The 16591-nt window shown below is 34.9% G+C and overlaps 1 long non-coding RNA gene across 1 annotated transcript in view; it reads left to right on the top strand.

The window, feature by feature from the left end:
- The first annotated feature begins 1219 nt into the window (after positions 1-1219).
- Positions 1220-16591, top strand: part of LOC146993080 (uncharacterized) — a 129896-nt gene continuing 114524 nt past the window's right edge. The window contains exons 1-2 of the long non-coding RNA XR_015038579.1: positions 1220-1844; positions 2568-2731. This is a non-coding gene — a long non-coding RNA (uncharacterized LOC146993080). The remainder of the gene's footprint in view (positions 1845-2567; positions 2732-16591) is intronic.

The following is a 16591-nucleotide window of genomic DNA, read 5'->3' as shown; positions in this document are numbered from 1 at the left end:
AAGGCATTCTTTCCCTTAGGCTGATAGGCTCCATGTGTTTGGTTATATTTAAATAACTAACAAACAAACCTAATTTATGAGCGATTTCTAATCGCAGATTTATAAGCTAAGAAAACCGTAAACTCACTAGTGACAATTACAATGTAGATCTTGACAAATCACAGTTTAACTTTTAAAAATGCGTGTGTCCTAAATTTTATGTTTGCATAAAGATATATTTTGCTTTGAAAAAAGGGTCTTTGATGATATTTATGGGCCTTTTCAAACGTAAACAACAGTTTGTTTAAGAAATTTACTATGCAGTAAAGGCCACGAAATATTTTTGGACATAAAAAATCATCGTAATAATTTGTATTTGTTAATTTTCCTGCACACACACACACATAAAAAAAATTAAAAGGGTTTTAGATTTTACATTACGCTCAACAAGGTGGCTTTTTTTTTTTTTTTTTTTTTTTTTTTTTTTTTTTTTCTTCATTTACACATAAATATACGTTTCGAGAGCATTTGGGCTAACGCCCCTTTGGACTAAAAATACTTAAAAACAGCATATCTTTTGAATTTCCAATAAACAGTCTCTCCGACTGGAGACGAAAATATTTTTTTTTTCCTTTCTTTGTACCGTGTTTCCATTGCTCGCTTTAAAATCGTTGAGTATGTTAATCAAAAATTCGTTAAAATTTATAAAATATGAAAAAGACAAAAAAAAATTATAAATTCCACCTGCGGCAGGCGCCCACCAGCGGCCGAGCGGTAAAGACCCTGAACACTGGTAGTTGGGTCCGAGGTTCGAATCCCGCAAACGGGCTGGCTACATGGGCGTTTTCGTGGTTTTCCCCATGTGTAACGTGCATACGAGCCAGTTTCCCTTAGAAAGTCCTCCACGAAGGTATCCCTCCCTTCAGGCAGATAGCCCTCATGTGCTTTGCTGTAACTGAATAATCCAATCCAATCCACCTGCGGCAGAGTAGTAAACTGGCTGAATACTGTTAGTTCGTTTCGAGGTTCGAATTATTCGAAAGGGCTGGCGGCATAGGCGCTTTCGTGTTTTCCCCATGTGTAACGTGTATACGAGCCACTTTTCCTTAGAAAGTCCTCCACGTAAGCATCCCTTCTCTTTGGCAGATAACGCTTGAGGTTTTCCCGTCATCACATAGACTAACCCATTTTTCGAGGGTTTTGGCAGAAATTGAAGCGACGCCTTTGCTGTGTTTTATTAACACCCCATTGCCTCCTGAGTACTCGTGAATGGCGCAAGTATAAGTCTAAATTTGCTTTTTTCTGATGAAATTTGTGCTTCAGCAATGCTGTGGATGTTGTTTGTGAAATTCCGAGGCGAATAAGTTAAAATGCGGAAGTCCTGATTTTTAAAGTTTACATCATCCTTTGCGCCATCGAAAGGCAAATGCAGTTATATCAAATTTATCCCTGCACGATAAGTGGTTCTCGAGTTATTAAAGAATAAGTGTTTTACCAACACGCTGTTTCCAAAATACAGCTTCATCTCAATTACAAATGAAGTGAAGAAATTCTACACCACTTCTTCGATCATCAGTTTTACCAGTGTGTATCAGGAAACCACATCAAGTGTGATATATCTTTGGATACAGGGAATTATTCGTGGTTCGTGTGATATCAAATGTTTTGTGGGTGCGACAAGTAGTGCTTGAGTAACAACAGTTTTCCTGGGCATGACTTTATGTAGTATTGTGCTGTGTTTTTCGCCATTTGTCCCATTGGATTAAGAGTGTATCTCATTTGGTTTCTCCAAGTTCCGAAACTTGTGATTTGTGCTTGTAAAACTTGAATACTCTTCAATTCGTCGAAAACGCAACAACAGCAAGGTAAGGAATCTTTTTCGTATCGATTGAATATTGGTACAGTTAATTATAAATATTTCTTGTGTCTCATAGGGTGTGACTTATTTGTGCGTCATCGTATTTCAGCTCAGTGGCCAGCCATTGCTACATGTAAGTAAACAACAACAGCTCGACCTTCAAGGGTCAAAGAAGACAGCCATTGCTCTGACGCTGGCTTTCTAACTCTAATATAATTGTAATGGATGGGAATTTATTTACAATGATAGTCATTTGTATTGTGTCATATTAGCATTCAATTCAGGTAGTTCATCTTCTCAAAAGATTTGCATTATGTTTTATTTAGTTCACGTACTCATAAATTTGAGTCATATCAACATATCATATATGCTAAATATATCATAAATTTCAAACTTTAAAATGGGCATTTTTGCTATGCATGCCACCTTCAGAATGCGCTTTCTTCACGTTAGGTAAAAGCGGTTTAAGTCATATAATTTTGACAATTTTCTTTCAAAGCCAGGTTGGCTATGATGGATCATTTCCCCTTCTAAAAGATGCTTTAGCGTGGTAAGGAATAAATTGCTACCTTTAACTTTTTTCCCAAAATCCTCAGGGAAGTGTAACTATGCGTTTATAATTTACAATTTATTTTTTAATAATAATATTTAGTCTTTTTGAAGTTGTCAGTTGTTTATTTTATGCTCCGAAAAACATATACGAATTAACATTTCATATTTATTTACTCAGTTTAGGTATGCAAGCCACGGGGACAAAGTTTTGATCATATTCGCTACATGTGTTGCAATGATTTCTGGAGTTTGTTCACCTGTACAAATGGTAATTTTTCGAAAAGTCATCGACATATTGGTGAATTACGATGCAGGAAGAAAAAATACATCTAACGTCACAATGTAAGTTACTTCTTGTTTTTATACTGTGTTATATTTTAATAATTATACTGCAACCTAGAACAGAGGCCCACCAGCGGCCGAGCGGTGAAAGCCGCTGAACACTGGTAGTTCGAGTCCCGGCGAACGGGCTGGCTGCATGGGCGTTTTCGTGGTTTTCCCATGTGTAACGTGGATACAAGCCAGTTTACCTTAAAAAGGCCTCCACGGGTCATCCCTCCTTTTCCGTGTAGTGCCTAAGTGCAGAGCACATAATAAGCCCCCCCCCCCAAAAAAAAACCTTGGTGAATCTTTACATTATGGTAACTTGGCGAAAATTGGCGACCAACCCTGCTACAGCAACCTGCTAGTTTTGTTTTGGACTCCATTTTGTTTTCACAAAGTAAAGGCATGTTTTTTTTTTTACTCAACATTTTTTCCAACAATCTGCTAGGCGAATTACGCTTATACTAGCACTTTTATGGAACAAAAATGCTTAATCATGACGAAGATTAGGTGCGAAATTGGGCGAAAGTGCAGAATCACGCACTGCTTCGCGCATTTTTAAGAGTTGCACATACGCGGTATCCATGTACACGTCGACCTATTTTCACTTAAGAAAAGACCCAGAATTGCACAAAAATGGGATTGCGCACACGCTTGATTTTATCCATGTACACATCGACCTATTTTCACTTAAAAAGTCAAAGAAAATTGACAAAAATCCAATTCTTCTTACTTTTGTAAAAAGCGCCAAACAAACAAATAAATGGGCGATTCTGCAATTTAGCAGCGAAATTGTTTCCAAGCGCTTATTAGCTAAAATCACGATCGGAATTTTCCGGAAAATGTCACATTACATGTCTCATGATCTCTCATTTCTCTGAGACAAAATAATCTGTGATTCGAACTGTGTATTTCTCAGATTATTGCTAAAGTCCTACCTAGTAACCTTTGTCGCCTTACCAAAATGTCGCCAAACTACCTATTACCATATTCTAAAGATTAGCCGTAATTTGTTACTTACAGATAGAAGCAGTTTGCTTTCATCTAGTGAGAAACTGCTTGGAGAACGTTTTAAGGAAAACTTTCTCATATGCACGTTACACATGGAGAAAACCACAAAAACTCCGTGCAACCAGTCCGTTAGCGGGATTTGAACATCGGACCGAACTACCTATGTTCAGCGTCTTTAACATTGCTGGGAAATGTAAATATAAAGATTTTGCTCATTATTTCAGTCATTTTAGAGGAAGAAAAGTAAAGGTATAAATTTTGTCCATTATTTTAAGGCTTTCCATGGAAGACTATGAAAATGTGAAATTAAAACCAGTATTTCATCCGATTTTCACCTTATCGAAGGCACGCAGTTGTCTTGGATGTAATTTTCTGAACTTCTTTTATCAATAAAAAATGGGTTAAGATCTCAACGATATACCCAGTCAGGCACTTTGGTATATTCGAATATTTTCTCTTTGAGAAAAATTGCTGGAATAAGCCACAATGTGTTGTTGAGACAGGGTTTAATTTAAGAAGTCCATATTACGAGATTTTAAAAATACGGCGCCTAGAATTCAAGAAGACTTTGCAGAAAACCTTTTTTTATTTAGGAAAAAGTCTGACTTTTATGCAAAGAATGAGCGAAAAAAAATTGGTTTTCGATCCTGCTGAGAAGAATTCTTGGAATCGCTGGAAGCTTCCATTCAATTGGGTGCGTAAAAACAGAACCATAAGCAACGTTACCGGAATTTGTGTTTTGAAATGCTTTCGCCTCGCGAGATCGAATGAAAATGTGAAGACGCTGAAAGGAGAAATGTAGGGGCATGAAATGGAATTCTTTCCGATTAAGCTTGTTTCTCTATGTGCTGTGGGGAAGACAATGAATTGAAACGAAATTTAAAATGCACAGAAAGTATTCCTCTATTTTACTTTACGCGTCTGTTCAATAGGGATTTTTCTGAGATTCCTCCGAGTGGTCTTCGAACAAATAAATACTACACATTTCGTTTAGGTAAGATTCTAAGTTCTTATCAGGGATTAAGTAACGTGTATACGAGCCAGTTTCCCTTAGAAAGGCCTTCACGAAGGTATCCCTCCCCTTAGGCCGATGGCCCTAGTGTGCTTTGCCGTAATTAAATAAACCAAACCAAACCAATCAGACATTTTAAATGATATTCGCAGTTTCTTCGTTAACCGATTTTTTCTCCCCGACTACTTTGGGAAGTTATTTAATTTACAATAAAAATTTCTAAATTTATGAATATCTGTTCTATTATTTTTCGTTTGGATTTTTCATCAACTTAGCAGAAAATATTTTGGCTATTATTTTTATGCTCCGAATTTTTTTTGCCAAATCGTCCATTTTGGGCGATATCTGAAGTCGGTCCCAGGTAATTTACAGTTTGTTTTCTCAGCTTAGTTTCAGTTTCAATATAATTAATTTAATATTAAACTAAATTAATTTAGTTTTCGTTTTAGATATAGTAGGCTGGTACGTACGTATTAACGCAACCACCTTAGTAGAAGTCACCAAATTTTCAGAATGATTGAAATTCTGGCAGCCGTGATCATAACAATTCTTCAAGCAAGCAATGCCGCCATTTTTCATATGCGTTCCTTTTTGTCTTATTCTAAGGTTTTTATGAGGTAATCGTGAAATTTATTGCGTGATATTTGAAGAATTTCCAGCAATGAATGAAACTGCAGTAATATTTTTGCAAGAATGCAGAAATTTGCTGAAATTTTTGTAGGTAGTTTCCTCGATAGCCGTTGTTGTAGAAGACTGCATGAAACCGAGTCTCCGCACTGCTCTGGGGCCCACCAGCGGCCGAGCGGTAAAGTCGCTGAACACTGGTAGTTCGGTCCGAGGTTCGAATCCAGCAAACGGGCTGGCTGCGTGGGCGTTTTCGTGGTTTTCCCCATGTGTAAACGTGTATGCGAGCCAGTTTCCCTTAGAAAGTCCTCCGCGAAGGCATCCCTCCCCTTAGGCAGATAGCCCTAGAGTGCTTTGCCATAATTAAATAAACCAAACTAAACCGCACTGCTGTGACTTTTTAGAAGCAAAAATAGATTGCCAAGTGTTTCAGAAGAATGACGCAACAAAAATTACGGAAAGATTTGAAGAAGAATGTGCGTGTCTTTTTTAATGCGTCATATAACCCTTTTTTCATAATTCAAATCTGTATTTTAAATTACAGACTTACGATAAGTATCGTCAATTGGGAATCTTTCTTAAAAAAAGGCTCGAAAACTACCAATTTGCACCCGATAACTAATTTTTATTTTTCATCTGTAAAATATCGCCAAATATTGGCAAAATGATTGCGTTAATACGTAAGTAACAAATAGACTTCAGCTTAAACGTGGAAATGCCACGGGAGCAACGTCCAGGATTAAGCAAAATTACATGAATTCCACAGCAGTTAAGTGAAAAGAGGGAAAACCTGTGTTATATTAATAAGTTGCGTGTACGTTTGAGCATTTTAATTTGAGTAAACGTTTACTTGATTTACGGTAACATTCAAAAGAAGAAAATACACTTCAAACAGAGAAAAGTTTTTTAATTAACCTTACTTTTATACTTCGATGATAGTCGGTGGAAAATAGAAGATTAAAAGTTTTTGCGTTTCATTTATTTTTAAGATGTAGGATTTATTTTTAATGTACGCTTTGACAGTGTTCATATATACTATGGACAATTAAATTACGTATTGTTAAAGACAAAAATAATTTGTGAACACTGTAGGGCCCTAACAGCGGCCGAGCGGTAACGTTGCTGAACACTGGCAGTTCGGTCCGATGTTTGAATCCCGCGAACGGGTTGGCTGCTTGGGCGTATTGGTAGTGTTCCCCTATGTGTGCGTTGTATACGAGTCAGTTTCCCTTAGAACGTCCTCCATGAAGGCATCCATCCCCTTAGGCAAATATCCCTCGAGTGCTGTGCCAAAATACAATAAACCAAACCAAGCCAAAAGCACTGTGGTAACTTTTGCGATCACAGCTGTTATTTTACGCATTTTCTTTTCTGCATGTGCATTGAAATTTTACTTTATTCTAGTAGTTATAAAAAGTTTACCATCGTTCTGCAACAAACGCCATTAGTCTTGTCGCTTTTCTTAGCCAAAAATTACAAGCAAATTACAATACAATATTTGTAATATTTGTAATATGTAATAATATTTGTAATTTGTAATATAATATTCCAAATTACAATATTGTAAGCAAAAATTAAGTTAGTCTTCTGAATAATTGCAAGAGAACACTACTTCAATACTACTCTAAAAATATGTAAATTCTCTAAGCATTTATTTACGTATTTTTAGAATGATTTTGGTTAAGCGTAAGAAGAATTTTAGAAGGTTTGGCATCGACTTGCTGATATTGATTTTATAGAACAACTGACTAAATAAAACACGCCCTTCAGAGCATATTCAGTCAAGAATTCCTGAAAAAATATGCACATTTTTTAGGTTATCTTTTTATGCAAGGAAAATCTTTCGAGTACAAAAGAACACGACAGAACGAACTTATTCCTTCGTATGCGTGATAAAATGATCAGATAAATAAATAAAAGAATGAATGCAACGGAAATGTAAAACATAATAACGCAACATTGGGCAGCTGTTTAATTTTGAAAATTTCATACTCTTATAGAAAAATTCTCGGATACATCCAAGGTTCGATCTGTTGATTTACGCTACGCTTCAGTGCCCATTTTTCACAGAAATTCGGTATTTTTCATTTTTCAACAAAATGAAAAAAAAAAAAAAAAAAAAAAAGGGGGGGGGGGAGGATTAAAGTGAGAATTCCACGCTTTCAGGAATGAACATTAGTACCGCTTAAAGCTTTAGTACTGCCTAAAACTGAGCATGCTAATATAAACTGCGAAAGACCCTGGATTTATGGGCATTAAGAAATGTTTAAAGGAAGCAAAACTCGCAGTTGCACGTGTTCTAAAAATTTTGAGGAGTTTCCCATCCTGAATAAGCGTTCCTTAAAACGGATAGATTTTCCCTCTGAAATATGTTTCATTACTTAAAAATTTTGTATTCTTGTATGCACTGAAATGTTAGCTCATTTTCGATATTCATCGCTCAGAAATTAATAAAATCTCAAATCACTAAAGACGCATATCATATTTCATTACAGTCGCAAATTCGTTACACGACAGTCTTGCAGCAACGATAATAACGCATATCTGTATTTTTTTCTACCAGACTATCTTGTAAATATAATAAAACTAAATAGGAAAAAGATAAGGACAAGTCCTATCAGTCACTGCTTCCTTTCTGACAAAGGCAACTTAAGTTGTATTAACCCTTTCCGGCACGCTACCTTTTAAAGTCGGAGTTTTAATTAAAAAAAAAAAAAAAAAGGTTAGCAGTCTAATTAGGCCTAGAAGAGAACACAAGTAAAATTTTGTGAAGATAACACTTATCGTTTTAATTCTGTGGCACACTGATTGAATAGAGCTTTGAAAAGATTGCTGAAACGAGCATTGTTGTCAATGAACTGACCGATGAGATGTGGAGAAAAAAAGAATACAGACTCTCATTTGTCCTAGATTATCGGTGAGCCCCTCTGAGCACACCTAGGGTTCGCCGTTTGATTTTAGGCAAGATTTCAAGGTAAAAATTTGAAACTAATATAGAATAAGGAGATTAGCATACAGCCAAAAAAATAATATAGAAATTTCTTTTCAAACGATTCCTTTTATACCCTAAAAAAAAATCTGGAAGATTTCTTTGAAAAATGAGGGTCTTACAAAACTAAACATGGCTAAAATATATGGACTGGTTTGTGTTGAGCCGCCATCTACTATAAATAAAGAAGGTTCAGAGTAACCTATAGTAACTTATAAATCCTTTTTCATTCAATTGTTCTGGGCGTACAGAAAGAAATTTTTAGGTGTGCCCAGACCGGACACACTGTGTGTGTGCTGCAAACGGTTAAAGACCTTAAGGACCATTCTCTAAGCATTCAGTCTCAGGAAGTGACCTGCCCATCTCCTTCTACTTAATTTCATGGATTTAATAATGTCCTTATCTTTATAAATTTGTACAGTTCGGAGTTATGCCGTTTACGCCACATATCATTCTCCAAAACAGCAGCAAAAATAGCTCTTAGAATCTTCCTTTTGAAGGTCCCAAAGGCTCTTCGTTCCGTCAAAGTCCACGTCTCCGGAGCATAGGTTAATTATAGAATTTTAACCTTCTCTTATATGAGATTTCAGAAGAGGTTTTAAACCAAAAAAGCAACGACTTGCAGCAAAAACCATTTTTCTGATTTCGGGATTAATAACATTTTGATAGTTAATTTCGGAAGCCACGTAGGTGAAATGTTTTAGATTCAAATTTAAATGGGCCAATCTCAAAACATTTTAGGTGGATTTTCAACATATCTCGACTTTGCATTCTCTGGCAGCCGATTGCTTTAAATCTTATATACTGGATAAAGTTAAGTTGATTGGGGCAGCTTACAGCTTAGTTTATTGCCAGTGATTCCAGTCTTAGACTGGGCCCACCAGCAGCCGAGCGGTAAAGTCGTTGAACATTGGTAGTTCGGTCCGAAGTTCGAATCCCGTGAGCTGGCTGGCTGCATGGGCGTTTTCGTGTAACGTGTATACGAGCCAGTTTCCTTTAGAGAGTCCTCCACGAAGGCATCCCTCCCCTTAGGCAGATAGCTCTAGTGTGATTTGCCATAATTAAATAAACCAAACCAAACTAGTCTTGGACTACTTTTACCAAAGTTTAAATTTAAGTATCTGTTATTGATGAAATTATATCGCCACACAAGTCGTGGTTACTTCCAGCACACTTCAGGCCATATTCTTTCAACGCTCAATTTAATAAAAGAAATTTGTTTAAACCTTTTAAATTAAACGAGGTATAAATCTAACAAACTGAGGTAAAAATTTAACATAAATCGTAACATTTTACCTTAAATTTATATCTGTTTATACGTTTAATTTACATTTCGTAATTAACGTTTTTACGTTTAATTTACCCTAACGTAAAACGTAAATTAAACGCAAAATTTTAGTAGCATATTAATATGCACATGATGACGTACTGATAAATAAAAAAAAATAAATCGGACAACAGCATATGTATTTTGTGCAAAATCATGGGCTTTAAGGAAGCAGCTTTATTGTTAAAAAAAAAAAAAAAAAAAAAAAAAATCCCTCTTATTCTTCTACAGAAGTGTTAATTTTTCACTTCAAAAGACTTTTCTTGTCTGCCTGCATAAATACTAGCTCGAAGCAGGTGACGGAACCGCAATATCTTTGGTTCAATGCATCGAGAAAAATATCTTTACATGTTCCTTAAAAAAAAAAAAAAAAAAAAAAAAAAACTTTCATGTATAAATTTCCGTCATGGAACCAGCGGAAGGTTCATATATTTCTGAAAATTTCAGTATCTTTTTATGTAAAAGTTTCAGATAAAAGAAACAGAGCTGGGGTGTTTTGTCAGAAAATGGGAAGAATTGCTTTTTTTTACATGTTTTTAGGTTTCTGCGAATTCCTTGAATGTGCATTTTCTAAAAATGAATTTTTCTGATATAACACGTGTAGTAAATAATAAAGCGGAATTTTTGAGAAATAGAATACATTCAGAATTTCGGTAACTTAGAAATATGAATCTGGTAGATAAATAAAATACTTGCGATGTGAGTTCTCGAAAAAACTGTAAAGAAGAATTTTCTCGTGCAGATATTATTTCTGTTTTCTATTCTCTCTTCTAAGGCAGGATAGCGAAATTCTGGTAAAACGAAATGCTTGCTGAAATTCTGTAAATGTTGCAACTGCTTATTTAATACCAAAACATACAGAAAATCGTTTTAAAATAAAAATATTACGGTAAGCTAGCAATGAAATTCCTTAGCTGAATTAGAAATCTTAAGGTGGCAAATTGAAGATTCTATTTGATTATTAGGTGATGGTTTAAAAGCGTGTGATGATGGTTTAAAAGCATGTGATTTTCCTTTCTTATTTGTGTGTGTGTTGTGACATTACTTTACCGCCTTATTAATTATGCTTAAGAAATGTTCAGTTTTAAAACCGTTTGACTTAGATTTTAATCTTCAAATTAAACCAAGCTTGGCTGATATAAAACATATGATTAAAATATAACATAAATATTTCGCATACACAATATATAATGAGAGGGCCGACAGCCTGGCCAAGCAGACGGTCTCAAATATAAATATCAAATATCAGTAAAAAATATCAAATATCAGTGCAATGGATATTGAAGTAACAGGTTCGAAGAGAATTGCAATTCGAAGAATGAAAAAATTTTACGTTAACAAATGGAAAATACAGTGATTCTTTTCACCTAAAAACAAAGGATTTATTTAACTAATTAAAATCACAAATAAAATGAAATGTATGAACAGTATTGGTGTTAATCAGGTTTTGACTGGACATGGTAGGTTTCCGTTCTATTTCAACCGATTTAATCTGCAGGAAAATAAATTAATGTAATAGTTGTCAGGTTGACGGTGATGCTAGGCATTTCGTCGTTGATTGTAGTTTAACAGCCCCTATTAGACAGATTTTTAACATTACTGATTTTAATGTGTCATTAATTTTAAAGTTTTTAAATCATATTCTATTGCTCTAATAAAGTTCATGAATGAAAATAGGGCGCTGTTAGGAATCTTCTGTTAAAATTGAATTTTGTATTTATATGGGTTTTGGATATCTGTGGTGTTCTATGTTGTGAATTTGTGTTTATGAATTTTTGTTGTTTGTTTGTTGGTCTGTAATTTTGTGTTAGATGTGCTTACTGATTTTTGATTTAGTATTTTTGTTTCCGAAACGAGAAAGATATGAAATGAAGGGTCCATGTGCTGTTAGAAGATATGTTATTGCATTATTTGTTGTAACTGAATTTCGTGTTGGTTTTGGTAGAAACATAAAAGTTCGTCTGCCCGTATTATCTTGTGACCACATGAGTTTCCATTGTAAAATCAAGTCTTGTTCAAGTCTTGATTTTAAATGTGTTTATTGTATTTGGTAAGTAGGTTCCAACTACAGCGCAGTGGGAAGTAGTTTGGGGGTGGCTGGGTTACTGGCTGCCCTCGTTTGTGGAGATACGGGGCCCCTTCTTTTGAGCTATGGGGACACTTTTGTCCAGGTGGGCTGAAGGGAGCCTCCAATGCTTACACAACATATATATTACACAAAAATTTAGAAGCCAAATCCAAATATTGCAAGTAATTTAGAAACCAAATCCACAAAGACACGAAAGAAGTGAAATTTAAAACACATAAAATCCGGAATTCCCTACAAATATGTAAAAAATATCAACTAGCGAATTTGGAATTTCGTTTCATGGTTTGGCAACAAAACCACTTTACGAAATGGTCGTTGCTTAGAAACAATGAACTGATTTCATTCATACTGGAACGTTTTTGCACATTTCATTTCCAGGTGAATATAAAACTCATAAATTTTGCTTTGGCCGCTGTATGCAGTACATTAAATTAATAGTTCATTTTATTTTAAGATTTTCAGTACATAGAACTTATAAATATTGCTTTGGCCGCAGCTCGCTGATCTAGAGAGCTTGCCCGCTAGCTTCTGTTATAAAATTTATAATTTCATCTGCTCTGTATATTTTTTTCTGATCGCTCTATTGCTATAGCAGTAGGGAAGCCGGCTGCTACAGATTTGAGACAGGATTTAGATAGATATATTCTTCACGTAACTTTTTTGTTTTGGCTTGAGTGGTATTCTGGCTAGGCATAACCATGGTAATAGGATCCTTTATCAGACCAGAAGTACATGCCTGAAGTCACGGTAACGACTGTGCTGTAGTTGGAACCTATTTACCAAGTCCAATATCACTTTTAAAATCAAGACTTGAACAAGACTTGATTTTACAATGGAAACTCATGTCGTCACAAGATAATACGGGCACACGAACTTTTATGTTTCTACCAAAACCAACACGAAATTTAGTTACAACAAGTAATGCAATAACATATCTTCTAACAGCACATGGACCCTTCATTTCATATCTTTTTCGTTTCGGCTTGTATCATACAGACAACTGTATATGTGGATCAACAGGAACAATAGATCATTACCTGTTTGAATGTGCAATCACTAAAGACCTCCACTTTCGTCCTTTCACAAGGGAAAATGCCCAAGGATGGTTCAAACAACTACTCAGAAATAAATCTCTCCGCAAAAAACTTCATAATTTAATGGAATATCTCATAGAAAATTGTGATAATCTAAAGGCAGCATAAATTAAGGCATCACAATTCCACATCAGCATTTTTTCGGCATAATTAACATCACTTCAAGACAGCCCAACTTCAATCAACAAATATGAAACTTACTTCACACTAACTATAAAATTTTTCAGAGCTTTATCAGAACTTACATCAGACTAATTATTATCTTCAACAGATAAATAAACTTTAGCAGACTTATGAACTGTGCACTATAATGAACAGTGAACTATTTATGAATTATTAACTATTTACCAACTGTGAACTATTATTGCAATTCATCATACCATCAAAATCCTATTGTATTTATTATGTATAAAACCAAAATTTTTTATCTAAATCTTTATTTGTACTCTACATTACGTATTCTATATTCTATGTACGTACCATCAAAATTTCTGTTAATATCTTTATGAATTCTGTCAATGTGTGTCAAGTATATGTCAAAATTACGTGTACATCAAAATCAAAATTTTTATTGTAATATAAAATTTTAAATAAACGTGGTCCCACTGAGTGAGCAATAAATCTGAAAGTCTTCATGGCGGTTCAGCTGCTCACCCAGTGGTCTCCTGTCTCCTGTGCTGTAGTTGGGGCTTGTTGTCAAGACCTCTACTTTAGAAACATTGTTGTGTAAAACCTTGAGCACACATTCAGTACCAGGGTTATGTAATTCATTACCTCAATGCATGTTGTAGTAAATCTTTGTAAACACTTGATTGTGTTTTAAATTTTGTGCATTGTATGATTCTTGTTAAGTAATTTTAGCTTGTATTTTGGTTTAATGGAATTTGAGGGAGCAAGAGGATTCACGAGCATAATTAGGTTTAAAGAATTATCCATGTCTACATAAAAGAATTTAACTGTTATGATTTCGAATTGGTCGACTTGTTAACTTGTGGAAATAGCTGAATTAGACGTCAAAGGTACAGACTGATAAACCGAATAATGATGGTTTACTGTGCCCATCTGACATCAGGTATAGACTTTCTTTCCACCGACAGCGAGGCAGCCGGTCCACTGGGTAGTTAGCATATCGGCCAGGTAGCCCCGCTGACAGAAATAACTTGATGAAAATAACACACTTATAAATACATATTGTGCTCAAGACGACTGAAGGCAGGCAAAAATTTCCCGACCAGCCTTGTCGAAAATTTTAATCGACATGTTGGAGACATCTGAAGGTATTTCTGTAACTTGGCGATTTTCTGGATATCTTAAGAAAACAAATTTTTGATAACCTCCAAACGATTGCCCTGGAAGCTTCCAGAAGGTTTGGCTACCCTATTTAAACGACTCTTTTGAGCGGCGGGAGCAAAGGGGTTCACGGACATAACTAGGTTTAAAGAATTAGCTCGATATATAATGAATTCCGAATTGTACTTTATTTTGAAAGCGATATCGGTTTATTTGGCTTAATTCTCCTGCGCTAAGGAGAATTTGTGTTATCTCTGTGTTCTTCTTGGAGTATTTATAGCTGTTTATTTTGCTGTGTACTGTTATTTTTTGCAGTAATTTTTCAATTCTTTTTCTGCTCATTTGGCGTAGTTAATTGAAGGGAGCATCGCGAATCTATAACACGCAAGAGTATTATAAACTAAAATATGATATTTTAGGGAATTCATTTATGTCACATTCATTTATGTCATTTAGTGGCGTACACATTAAAATGTACGCCGCTAAATTTTATAGATTTTTTATTTTTTATTATTATCTATTCAAAAGTTTTTCGAAGACTTTATAAAAATTATTTAAAAATACAAATTTTAAAAATAAATTCTAAAAAATAGGCGAATTTTATTTGGAATGAACCTAAATTTCGAAATGTCAAAGGAAGAATCAAATAAGTTTAATAAAAAAAAAGAGAAATTAATAAATATATACCAAAATTCAATTAACATGGAGGAGCAAAATTTTGACAGCTAATTTTTTAAAAACTACTCCTGCGGTTTTTACAAAAATTGGCAGTTTGGCATAATTTGAATGGTAGAATCGAAATATGGATGACAAATTGATACGTTATTTCAGAAAAAGCCCGATTTTGTGTCAAAATACCTGTTAGAACAGTTGCTAGATATAAATCTAATATATATCCTAAGTCGCGCTTACGAGATATGAAAAGTGTAACTACTTTGGACTTGTTCTTGTTTGGGCCAGTGTTGCAAACAGTTCGCGTCAGCTCCTAAGCCCAGGCAAAAATTGGCCATATTGCTTTTTCTTCCTCTTATTTCTCTCCTCGGAGGAAACTCAATAATGAATTTACAATATTTCTAAAGTATAGGTCTTGACAACAAGCCCCAACGACAGCGCATTCGTTGCCGTGGCTTCAGGCGTGTACTTCTGGTCTGATAAAGGATCCTATTACCATGGCTCCGCGTGGAACTATTTGCATGACTGGCAAGTATTGCTCCGGCAATAGAAACCCAGTACAATACAGTATATCGTAATCGCAGTATCATGAAAACGAAAAGACATGGAAAACGAAAGTTAAATTTCGGCAATCGGTCCAGTAGAACGAGAGCTGTCCCATTTTTTACTTCCTTGTACGAAGTAAAAAGGAAGTGCTGTCATCGCGAAAAGCTTCAGGCAGCATATTTCAACGAAAATATCCACTTTGACCGCTTTCGAATGCAATTTAACGATGTTTTTGCGTAATATCTATACGTAAGGACAGAATAAAAGACTCTTTTCCTCCAAAAAAACTTAAAAACTGCTTTAAAATGAATTCTGAAGAGAATTTTTCGTGGCGTTTGTACGAACGTACGTACGTACGTATCTCGCATAACTCAAAAACGAGCAGCCTCAGAACGTTGAAATTTTGTATATAAGACTACTATAACATGTAGATGTGCACCTCGTATTTTGGTTTCAATCGGCTGCGCCAAACGTATATAAATATATTTATAAATATATCCACTCTGTTACCCGGCTCAGTGATCTCAGTTTCTTTACTCTTATATGTTTGTAAATTGTACATTTTTTGCTTTAAAAATGATTGAATTATGTTGTTTTTATCTTCCGGTTAAAGTTTTTATGCCTTTCGTAATTCTGGAAGCAATATTTGTACAATTATCAACAATTTAAAAGCTGTTTAAGTGCGGTTACGTTTTAAATAACACGGCGGACATATTTGTTTACATTTGAAACAGCAGAATTGTAGATTTGTTGCCAATCTAGAGACACTAAGCTTCGCAGCGCAAAAATAACGCCTTCATTTATTATTGCGAATTAAATCGCGCTTGCTTAATCCTTTCTGGAATTTTTTCGAGGAAATAAGTATTTAAGATTTACTTCGTAATTTTTAATACAGATATTTTGAGTTTTTATGTATTTTTGCCTTGTCGCGAAGTGAAAACTGAATTAATTGAATGAGAAATACTCAATCGTCTGTGAAAAACTGTTTCTTTTTCGTTTTGTTTGCTTAATTTCTTTTATACATCGTTCTAGCTTTTTATAGTATTTGAATAGAACATGTGGCAACGATTAGATAATTCTTTAAATGATATAAATTTCGTGCATTCTGAGTTATAATATGAACGAAATATAATACTGTTAAGTGAATCTAGCGCCAGAGTGTCGCTATGGTAAACACAGTGAATTTTAAAGAATGCATTTATTCTATTGTGGTTTATGCGCTGT

The sequence above is a fragment of the Stegodyphus dumicola genome, chromosome X1, assembly GCF_044657685.1.
Source record: "Stegodyphus dumicola isolate Sdum_Otavi_A_Nest chromosome X1, ASM4465768v1".
NCBI lineage: Eukaryota > Metazoa > Arthropoda > Arachnida > Araneae > Eresidae > Stegodyphus > Stegodyphus dumicola.
The sequence above is the reverse complement of the archived record's forward strand: the minus strand, read 5'-3'. Positions and strand labels throughout refer to the sequence as shown.